General features: G+C 32.2%; 2 protein-coding genes across 4 annotated transcripts in view; both read right to left on the reverse strand.

Moving 5' to 3' along the window:
• Nucleotides 1–11550, reverse strand: part of LOC140665975 (uncharacterized) — a 41972-nt gene extending 30422 nt beyond the window's left edge. The window contains exon 1 of the mRNA XM_072892635.1: nucleotides 8840–11550. The gene's annotated coding sequence lies outside the window, so the exon portion shown is untranslated. The remainder of the gene's footprint in view (nucleotides 1–8839) is intronic.
• LOC140665970 (uncharacterized) overlaps nucleotides 1–12565 on the reverse strand; it is a 227048-nt gene that overhangs the window by 149634 nt on the left and 64849 nt on the right. The window lies entirely within an intron of this gene.

The raw sequence follows: 12565 nt of genomic DNA on the forward strand, positions 1-12565 counted from the left end.
TTATTTGGTAAAATGCAATCATTAAGAATAAATTTTGCTGTAATGTTTTTAATAAAAAAAAATGCAATTTAAAACGCGTGCACAAACATACCTATATTCATTAAAACAAAGCACTTTATTCTCGCAATTATGAGCCGTAGTTTACATTTAGAAACTAATCCTATTTCCATTTTCATACTACATACGCGTGGTTTTATGGCGACCCGATCGTCGTTAAAAGTTCGACCGACAAACGACAATTACAATCCGCACCCGGTCGAGAGGTTTGATCTCGCGCGAATTTGCACGCGCGCGGCGTGGTGTCCAAAACGGAAAAAAAAAAAGAAATACGCAAAATCCCACAGCCGGAAAATAGAGTCGCCAAGCTCGCGATAAAAATCATTAACCCGACGGGATTCGTGCATAGAATTCGCATCAGTGCAATAAATCCGCAACATCCATCTAAAAGCATTGAAAGATGAAAACGATGCGCCATTCGTATTTCGGAAAAAGGAATAAAAAATATTAAAAAAAAAAAAAAAAAAAAAAAACCAAAAGCGTGGATTGAAATGTCAACTTACAATTAAGTGCTCACCGAAATTAATTTTCGTGTATTAATGTCGTATGATTTGATTAAAATATATTGAAATTTCAGATTATATTTGATTTGATTTGAACTTTTTTCCTGAGTTTGTGAAAATAGAATGTATATGTATACCCTAACACGCCGCGGGTGGCCGCGCGAAATGAGCAATTCCACGTTCCGAGATTGCACGATTATTTAACTAGCGGGGTAAAGGAAGGACTCGACATACTCGATCCGAAACCAATCGTAGCACGACCGCTGTAGATTAACCAATTTCGAGGCCGATGCGTGTCTCTCACGAGAGATGACACAATCTGTGTTTCGCGGAAAATTGCAAATCATCGCGAGGAATATTAATCGACGTGTTTGCTCCAATTTGCAAATTTTGTAGGAAATAATTGCACGCGAGAGCGAGCAAGATTCCTTTTAAAAACAATAAAGTACATAAGTTATTTGGCAAAGTGAAAGATCAATTGCCTCTTGAAATAGAAAAACAGGCTTGTATAATTTTCTTATTTTCTTAATATAATAAAATTCAATATATAAATTTACGAAGAAAGAAATAGCAAATGTTTAGTTCTTATCCTGATATTCCCGATTGTTTTGAACGCGTGAAATATGTAGCAGTTATATACTGCATCGAAAGAGAGAGAGAGAGAGAGAGAGAGAGAGAAACTATATTTAACTTTGTCAATGTTCAAATATAATTTGACATGACAGCAATATTCATCAATACGACAAATGAAATATTAAAGATCGAGTAATGAATAATGAATCTGTAGATTGTATGCAAACACATTGATTTCAACAATCTCCATTAAAATTCTTACATAATTTTCGATTAATATTTTGTTATATCAACTAATTTAATGTTGTTCTCTTTTATGCTATTATGCATAGATATATGTATAGATAAATTGTCTCATTATAAAAAATTAAAAGTAATTAATTTTTTAAAAATTTACTAGAAAATAAAAAATTTTAATCTTCAAGAATGCTTAATGTTCGAGGATAAATTTTATTGAATTTCAACTTTACTATTGTATTTTATGGAAAGTATATACAAACGTCAGAAATGTCTACTGTACGGTATGCCAATAATTAGTCGAACTTACTCAAACATACCTATATGAAATACCGAATATGTGATACGCCAAACCAAGTAATGTACAATCGTAAATATTAGGAGTACATTTCATGTTGGTTTAATTCATTTAGCACTATTTACGATCGTGTGATGTCAGCTACTGTATCTCGTGGATAAGGTTCCTCTCATGTGAGCACAAGTAATTGATCGACGAGTATTATGAAATTACTATCACCAATCAGGAATTTGCAAATAATATCAAATGATAATGCAGAAGCAACAAAGAATATTCCAATAAAATCGTGTGAATATTATATAAAATACAACATTCAGTGTCGCATTCAGTTTTTATGCATGTATCGGTTGTATGTAATATACTAATAATCTGAAGGGAGTCTATGAATTGCTATTATTTATAAAATTATTAATGGAAAATAAAGAGAATATTTTAATAAGACGAAATAACTTTAAATTCTTAAAGTGCTGTACATTTTTTTTCATAATATTTCTATTGATATTTTGTAATAATTTATACATTTAAAATTTCTCATATAAACAATTTTATTCTTTTTTTTTAACAACCTTTTTTCCATGCAATCTTCTTGATGTAAATTCTTCAATTATTAAAACATATATGTATGTCGATATTATATAAGAGCAAAGGATAATAAATATGTTCGCGTGTCAAAATGCGCCTTGCATAAACAAATATCCTATAAGGAAATTGTCTATCCAATCTTTTCATGCGATTCTAATGAAATTGTTAATTCCATCACTTCCTAAGAAAAGTTTTGGTCAATATTTACTAGCGTGTCCAAAAGTAAGTTGCGTTTACTTCGCGTAGTTTATTTTTGTCCAGTCCACAATCGTCAGTGTTCCCAATTTAGAAAGGCAACAACCTAACTTTGGTAAAAAAAAAACGTACTTTAATAAAAAAAAAGTGTATCCAATATTTTGTGTCAAAAATTAATTAAAAATTATCAATTGTAAGAGAGCTAAGAATATAAGAAAGTATCAAAATGTCTGTTAATAATAATAAAACAACTTTAGTCAAGAATGTATTATAAATACGATCAAATAGTTATCAAAATGAATTGCCGAAATAATAAAAATAATTAAATAATAAATTTACCAAAATATTTGAAAGTTATTTGAAAATTATCTTTAACTCCAGTACTTTTTATTTTATTATTTTTGCTTTTCTTATGTCGACTTTTAAAATGTAAAAATTCAAGTACATTTTACGTATTAGCAATATTATCATAAATATCCTTTGTCCGTCGAACTAAAATGTCTCGGAAATGCTTTTAGTAAAACTTAGCGTAAAAACCAAGAACGACGTAAGAAGATATTTTTTCGCATAGCTCACTGACTTTTAACAAATTCTCGCGATTAAGGCCATCGCGGAGAAACTCGCAAATGTCGTTCCTTACTGTTCTGTCCGCGCGGAGAATACATTTCTCGCGAGTCTACGATTTATATTTTTAGAGAGAATAATTCTAAGGAATCTCGAAATGATACCGCGTATCAAATAAAGGATTAAGCGTTTATATTATGTCTTGTGTGATTTATTTTTAATGTCCTTCAGAAGTAGAAAATAGATATACAATAATTCGTGTTGTTAAGATTTTAATAAAATTGAGATGTTTATCATCTATATAAATCTGAAACAAATTTAAATCAAATGTATAACTCAGTAAATTACTCGATAAATTACTCAGATTCAAGCTAAAAATAATAAGATTTCTAAATCTAAAATTAATTTGACTATAACGTATAAGACTCAATAAAATGAAAAAGTAATTAGAATAACTTCTTCTTAAACTAATTTAAATTGGAACTATATCTAAAGTTAATAGAATTGTTAACTGTAATTTCAAACTTTTTTACTTTCCAATATTTTCTAAAATATCATTCGATTAAAATTCTATTCTTTTTTTCTTTTCACAATAAAAACGCAATCAATCTGGAAAAAATTGACGGAAAAGGTAAACAGCCGGACGCGGGTTAGCGCAAAAAGTAATCTGAAATCTCCGTTCGAGCGCCGTCGAAGATCGTCGACTGACGAGTGAAAAAACGTCGGCGGATATGAGAATGCAGAGAGTGCATATCAGAATTCCGGAAGCGTTCCTCCGTCATCGCTTTTCTCCGATCGAGAACACAAGAAAAACACGCTAGGAAAACTCGGTCACTGTTTTTTCCAGCTGTTCATGACATCCGCAAAAATTTGCGATGGCAGACATTGAACCGGAAATGGTATAGATTTGTGATTCTAAATAGCGATACACGTCACACGTCAATCCTTTCGCACGATCTCCCGAATACGAAATCACGACTTTGAATTCCGACGCTATTCTGTACCGTGTTCGCGATTCGAGGGGAGTTACTCTCGACCGCAAACTTCAAGTAGAGCTTATGGTCTGACTTAGTGGTAAACCATGATCGTGGATAATTGATCGAACTTTAATTAAAACTCTGTTGGAATTTTAAGAGAGAGAGAGAGAGAGAGAGAGAGAAAGAGCTTCTGCGAACTTTTTAAATAATTGTCAGGATTATCATTGAGAACCAAGTTAAACTTTCGCGACACAAATCCAATTAATGTTTGAATAATATATATATATATATCAATAATAACACATCATATTAATTATAATTTAATCACTATTTGAATCATAATTAATATATACATGGTTTAAATTAAATAATAAATTCCCAAATTTGCAACAACTGAGGAATACGCATACAATTTATTGTATATTTAATATTTGAAGACCATCTAGCAAAATGTGTGTGTATATTCATAATTTATCTATTTGTGGTTATAATGCTATTGTGTATCCTAATATTTATATATATAGTATTTTTGTGTTAATTTCAATACATTGCAAACGTTAATTTAAAAAGTTAAAGAAATAATAAATAAAAGTGACATTTATTAAATACATATTTTAGTTATTTAAAAAAGAATTTTAGTTTAACAAATTTTCAGATTAATCAATATTAAATGTTTTTATAAGAGTTCATAAAATATTATTGATATATAAATAACATCGTGTTTAACTATATATTTTTCTGCATAATCGACCTAATAATTGACATATAACCTGTTAATAAAATAATAACAGAGTTTTATTTACTAAGTAGTTAATATCTATAACTACTTATCTTAATTTAGCTGTAAAAAGAGATTGCATACCTGTATTACTCTTTCCAACAGCAAAAGCGTAAAAATTACATAATCTCCTAAAATGCAATACTTTTATACCACCACGAGCGCGGTTAAATCGTTGGAGATACTTAATAAAGTAATAATCCCCACGTGAGTTATGTTCGCGATTAATTGTCTCTAACTAGCTCGCTAGTAAAGCAAAATGTTACATAAAACAAATCCGGCTTTGCATCCCGTTTTCAAAATTGCGGCAAACGCGTTATCCTTGGTTGAGGCTCAAAAAGTACGATGTAATCCACGAAATACACGGAGAAAACGGTGCTTTTAACGAATGTACAATTCACCGGAGAATCAGTAGTATAGTGTATAGGCTAAATGACCGGCTTAACAGGCCTTCGAAGAGCCCACACCGGCTTTATTCAAGGATTCGACATTAAGCCGATTCGAAGATTTCGGAATCCCGCCTTCACCCGCCGCCACTTTATCTGGATTCGATGATCTGATTTCGAACTCCCTATGTGTTCACGTACTCGCATATGTGTATGTACATCTGTGCCCGAATTTACCATCGATTGTAAACGTCCAACAAAGCAATGATCCTAATTATGATTTTAATAATAAAGAAGTTTTTGTTTTCTTACACAATCTTAGAATCACATCTTTATTATTATCGGACGATTAAAAGTACCGCTGTTCTCACGTAAAATCTAATCGAATTTATCGTCGGCATCAATTCACGTGATCAGAAAGATCCGCATTTTAAGATATTAAAGATAGGTTTTAAAGCGGTCTTTGGTTCAATAACGCGCTTAAAGTTCTTTGCTTAATCATTAGCGAGGTTTTGCGTTTTGTCAATAATATTTTGTCAATAATATTTTGTACAGAAAATTCTCCAGTTTAATAAATGTCATATTCTAGCTTCCTGCATTGACCAAAGATTATGCAAATATTAAATGTCACAATTTATCTTCGTTTTCATATGAACTTTCGAGCATATTTGCGCTATATCGTAGTCTTCATCAATTTAGATTCTACTATCTCGTAAGAGTCATTAATTTAGTCTAACGAGCACTGTGATTAATGGGAGTGTATAATAATTGTTAGTTCACTAGATCTAATAAAAGCATTACCTCACGTAACACGGTAAACTTATGAAGTAATATAAAGCGAATACTGTGACGGATACACACAACGAATAACTGTAACAAGCGGAATTATTTATAATTGTTCTATTAAGTGTAATAATTACTAAATAGTGAAAAATTGCCAAAATTTCTAAATCGATTGAATAAACTCGCGCTATTTAAAAAATCATTTATTAATACGAATCAGAATTTTCTCTATCATTATTATTAAGCGTATTAATATCAAATTTAATTTTTAACTTTACTATAATATTTTTTACATCAACATGGTTAAATCCTTAAAATAGTAATTCAGTAAGCTTGATAAACTCTATGGCAAAAGCATCAAATTTATATCGATAACGATGCGTTCAAAATTTAAATGGTCATTTATCTAATGTGAGTTTCTCTCAACAGTCATATAAATAAATTGGCTCTTCGCAACAAAACGGCCACATTATTTTCTCCCCCGGCATTCGCTTTTGCATTCGATGCATTGCATTTTTCGGCTTTGCGGTCGCGACTCGCCATTCTTTCGCCCGTTGTGTTTTCCCGCCCTTCCTACGTATCTACTTCGTTGTCCCCAGACAGTGAAAAAAGCGCCACTTCCTCCTATATCTGTCCGTAGCTAGCCAAAGTTTTGCCTCAGCTCTTATCTACAGCTTACGGGCCATCGCGCCTCTGCTCTTCACCAGAGATACTCCTCTACGCTGCTTCTATCTCACGCCTCGTCGTTTCACGCACACATATGCACACGCACGCGTGACGGCATAACGCGGAAATTGCGATTTCGTCACCCGCGATGAACAACGATGGCGCCCACCGTTTATCCGAGAGAAGCTGCATTCGTTCGCATCATTGAACACACTCCAAGATTTATGATACAACGTAAGTGGAAGCGCCGCCGCGTCGTATAGTCGTATTTATATCAGTAAAAACAACGCTTGTGTCAATAATAAGAAAGTCTCTCGTATGAAATTTTATTAATAAAAGATTATTCTTTACAACGCGACTATGTATAGTCTCCAATTTGAAAAAATATGCTAAATATATAACGCTTAATTTATTTAATTATTAAATAAGAAGTTATTAAGTATGTTAGTTCAAAAAAATTGCACATATTTTCGCGAGTAAAAGTTGTAATAATACATATATAGCAGTAATTTAGAACGTTTAAAATTAATTTTTTTATTTCTAATTTAGATACGCGAAAATAAGTGAATTGAGTTTTAGGCTCTAAAATCAATAAATGCATTTTATGTTGTCAATTGTCAATTCTTTCTTATATATATATAGTTGATTGGTAATTTGGAACTTGCATATTTTTATAATGATACTTTTCGTAGTCTAAATGTAGAATGTGCATACGGGTCATTTAATTTTATGGATGTTCCTATTTTGTGGAAGCTTCAAAGCGAGAGACTACCTCTCCCTGTCTTCGTACTCTCCATCCTAAGTCGATCCTGTTCTGTATTCTCGACACCACATCAAGCACGTATAGGCTAAGAAATCTCTCTGGGCGATCGCGATCGGAATAATCGGAATAATTCAAGATACGCAGCATGTAAAATTCGCTGTCATGGCGTCCAAATGGAAATTCCGATAAATATGTGTTGCCTCTTTTTTTTACAGAATAATAATTTCATTTTAAATACATTTTCATAAATATATTTTCCATTGTATCTTTTAAGTAATAATATAATAATCACAAAGTATGTGGTTATTTTAAAGTGTCGATAATTTTCAAGTTATACGTAACGAAAAATTAAAACACGTGTCAAAAGATAGAATCATTTTTTAATTATTTTCAAATATAAAATTTGACAGAATCTTAATTTCAGGCTTAAAACGCTTTATTTAAAAATAGCACTTCAATGATGTAACATCTAACCAAATTGCTGCAGAAAAGTGCAGTCCTGCATAACTTTTGGAAAATCTAGAGATAATCTATTTCATTCCCGTAATAACGAATTCGAAAACCATGTGAAAATGATTGTTTAACGCTGTGGCGATGATACAAACAGCGAAGAAAAGTAATCCCAGTAAATTCGGCGGTAAACGATCAGAAAGCGTTGAATGGTCTGGAAGAGCGACCAATAAACGAACAATGTACACATACGGTGCTTTCAGCGGGTCAGAACCACCGCGAGGCAGTTTAACGCGCGGTTAATCGCGTGCAATTAACTCGTTACTTGGTCCCTTAATCGAATTTCGTCTCATGTGCTCACTAGCGCTGCTTTTCGTACTCGATTGTATATACTTGCTATTTTCGTGTGTGTCTAACTGAAATTCTGTTTGCATGTACGTCTATCTTATACGTAGTTGCGTTTAACAGCGTTTCGTTTGGCCGCATAACCGTTGTAATTATACGTTTGTTATTAAGTTTGATATCACAAGATTCTGCATATAAAGAATGAATATTTGCGGAGAATTAGAGAAACGTGAATCTTGCGGATGCTGGCAAACATAACATTTATTTCTTTATCAAATTTGCCGCGATTTACGTTCTAGATTATCATATACTTGATGTATTAAATTATAATATAATATATATATATATATATATATGTAGAGAGAGAGAGAGAGAGCATTCAAAATTTAAATATTAACCTATTAACTCTTTTATCCAACTGAATAAAATACAGAAACTTTGTAAAAAGTGTACTTGTCCGCGGCAAATTATCTTTTTCGTGGACTTTTTAAACGTAGAAACTTTTGCAAACCTCACGACTTAATTCTATTAAAGATATTTTATACATACATTAACAATAAGAAGTGACTACATATTTTAGTAGGTTGGAAAGATGGATAGACCAGGAAAACATAATATGATTCAATCAAGGAATCCGCAACGACTTGTTTTAATTGTAATATAAAAAGAATATTGAACTTACAATCGCGGTTGCAAGTGTTTGATCCAGGTAGCTCCTTGCTCTTGATAAGGCAAGAAAAACACGTGCGATAATCACTTTCCACAAGAATTTCAACTAAGAACGCTCACGATTAGTTATTTTATAATAATTTTCTGATGCGATTAATCACACAAGAAATAGTAATTATTTCAAAATCTTGCAATAAATATCAATTTAAGAATTAGGTTTTTATTAATTAATTTTAAATTAAACATTCTAATAAATAACAATCCAAAATCTTATATAATAATTGGCGAGATTGGTGGCTCTTGTCAATAAATTTTAATTCTCGAGATCATTAATCGTGATCTCTCCGAAACAAACAAAAATTTATTTTTTACGTGTAACTATAAAACTCACATACAAGTCCTGATAACAAGTTCTGCTGCAACTAAATATTTTTCTAAAATATATAAAAAAAAATAGATCTAGCTAAAACATTTTTTTAGGTATACTTTCACGATATATAAACACTTCTTTCCTTTGCAAAAAAAAAAAAAAAAAAAAAATCAAAGTATTATTATTATTTAATTAATAGTTTACTCTTTTGTTCTTTAATATTCTTTAATTTCCATTATAAAATGACCATACCATGAATTACAAATGAAATTGAATCGCGAACTTTATGATGCATCATTAATAGGATAACTTCCGTCCTCGAAGGATATCTAGTTAGTTTAGATCGGATAGTGTTCAACTATGATCACTGTTAAAGCGACAAGTGATATGAAGTCGGATTACATAAATTCTCTCTTAAGTGATGAGAGTGCTAAATCGAAGACTCTTACTTGATTACTAAATTTACTATTATACGTATATAAATTATTCGTGTACGTCAATATAAAACGCAAAATGAAATATTGAGTTACAATACCCACGTAAATAAAAAGTTCTTTTAATTTCACACAAATTGATGAAGGATATAAATCTAACATCCGATGGAAAATAATCGCACGATAAAGACTTTTAATTCGATTATCGCAAATTTCGAACTTTTGATTTTAACTCCTTTGCCAAATTGGCCGACGATTCATAAAATATTGATCGCCATTGACTTAATGCGCCACTGGAGTTCTTAACTCACAATTAATTTCCTCCAAACATTGCCGGCCAATCACAAACTTTCCTCACGTCGTTACAAGATTAACTTGGAGAACCACGTAGTCTTCGGCGAAGTTCCCTGACGCTCAACAAGGATCATCATTGGAAAATTATTCCGCAAAGTTGTACTTCAGTTAACGTTGATCGCCCGCGAGATAATCTTAGTCGCGACGATCATTTTCTCGAGTCAATTAATCGTTATGTTCGACTTGTTGATCTCTCTTTCTTAATCTCTCCATCGCTTTGTAGTCCCGCGGAACGTGCACCTTCAGTTAAATGACTATTTATTGATTAATCAATCTGTATTAATCTAATTTCTGATTTGTCATTAATCTCTTTTAACAATTTAAAAAAACTGATATTTCTGACACATCAATACTATAGTTTGGAGATTATTATAATTTTGATTATCATTAATAATATTTGATTCTAATATAGTATTCCTAACAATAAATACACGTTTTAAAATCTATTTTTATCTAGCATTTCTTTATCTATCTTTATTTAATAATACTAATTTTTCCGCAATGTTATTAATCAAGTTAAACATATGACATGCAATGTCATGAAATTATTCACGAGTATCGAGAAAAATTTCGAATATAAAAAAAATTGCGGAAATATTTACAATAATTCATTAAAAAATTTTATCTCGATCTACAACAAACGTTCTAATGATTTGTCACGTGAAACCACCAATCTCGATTCCCGACTTATTCTTTCGATAGCCGCATCTTCCCACCCTTTAATCTTCCTGCCTCGACACTTTTCAAGGATGCTCTCGAGTTCACGTCGCTGCTCGTCCGCCAATTAATCGATCCCGTTACCTTCTCGATCCCGTTTCACCCCGACACGACACTGCCGCGACAATTTTCCCCTTCTCTCTATCACGCTCTCTTATCATCGGCACTTTTTAACTCTCGACAAAGTTCTCCGTCGATTCTCAAACGTCCGCGAGTGTTTCACGAAGGTTGAATAAAACTCGCACGAGGATCTTGAGACTCGAGAGCCTGATCGCGTGGTCGCGACGACCTCGTCGTCTCGGAAGGAAGAAAGGAAGAGAGAAAGAGAGAGGGAAAGGGGGCTCGTGGGGTCGAGACGTCGCCGTTGTACGTGGTCAGTTCGACGTCGTGAAGCGCACTGAGAGAGTGTAACAGCCCCGCCCGCTCGCTACGAGGAAACTCGACGCCGGGCGTCGCGTAGATTCATCCCCATCGGTTGCCCAGAGCAACGCCGGCGTACACGGGGAGAGCGACGCGAGCGCGACGCAAGCGTCCCAGACAACCACCCCGGAGTCCCAGACGACGCGCCGCGTCGCGTCGCATCGCGACAAGATGCGTGCCGGACGAACGAGAACGATGGAATCTAACCAGTCTAAGCTTGTCGATTCGAAACCGTAAATCATTTCAATCATATCTGATAATCGAGCTACAACAAAAGAGAAGCTACAAAGCGTCTTAACCGCTCGCTTTAGCTCTAATTTATGAGTCCAATATTTTGTTTACGGTTTTCTTTTTTCCTTTCTTTTTTTTTTAAATCTACGTAGTCTGTAAATTTTTTATACAACAATAATATTTAATTTGAAGATTATTAGAGTAATATAACTGAATATCGTACAACTTAATACAATTTTATATTGGCTTTTATTAATTTATAATTATATATCTCGTATAAAATTGTATACAATTTATTATATGTATTATATAATATTGTATATTATATATTTTTTATTTTTTATAAAATATATACCGTAAATTTTATTCCTTACAAAATAACAATAATTAATTTTTCATGATTGTATAAAATCCAAATTTTATAGAAAATTACCAATTTTTTTAAAAGAATATCACTTATTTTCATCTTTTAATCCGTTTTGCAATTATGATTTTAATCATATGACTTTATATGATTCAAATACTAATTATTAGCGGTGTGTCATTTAAGATATTCAGAAAAAAATGTATTATCTACGTCAGAAGATGTTTATGATTTAACCATGACCTGATTGACTCAACGAAATCGCGATTATTGTTTCGAGAGACTATTATATATATTAATTTATAATTATATATCTCGTATAAACTTGTATACAATTTATTATATATATTATATAATATTGTATATTATATATTTTTTATTTTTTATAAAATATATACCGTAAATTTTATTCCTTACAAAATAACAATAATTAATTTTTCATGATTGCATAAAATCCAAATTTTATAGAAAATTACCAATTTTTTAGAAGAATACCACTTATTTTCATCTTTTAATCCATTTTGCAATTATGATTTTAATCATATGACTTTATATGATTCAAATACTAATTATTAGCGGTGTGTCATTTAAGATATTCAGAAAAAAATGTATTATCTACGTCAGAAGATGTTTATGATTTAACCATGACCTGATTGACTCAACGAAATCGCGATTCTTGTTTCGAGAGAGACAACAGTCACGAAGAATCATATGTACACAATACTGAAGCACATCAGAGCAGTTTGCGCAGGCAACGTGTGCATGCCCCATGTATTGCATCTAGATATTCATTTTTACACCCGTCGTAACAAAGGTACTAACCCGCCGTTACTGCAGCGCCGTGCATTA

Source organism: Anoplolepis gracilipes, chromosome 5 (assembly GCF_047496725.1).
Source record: "Anoplolepis gracilipes chromosome 5, ASM4749672v1, whole genome shotgun sequence".
NCBI classification, from domain to species: Eukaryota; Metazoa; Arthropoda; class Insecta; order Hymenoptera; family Formicidae; genus Anoplolepis; species Anoplolepis gracilipes.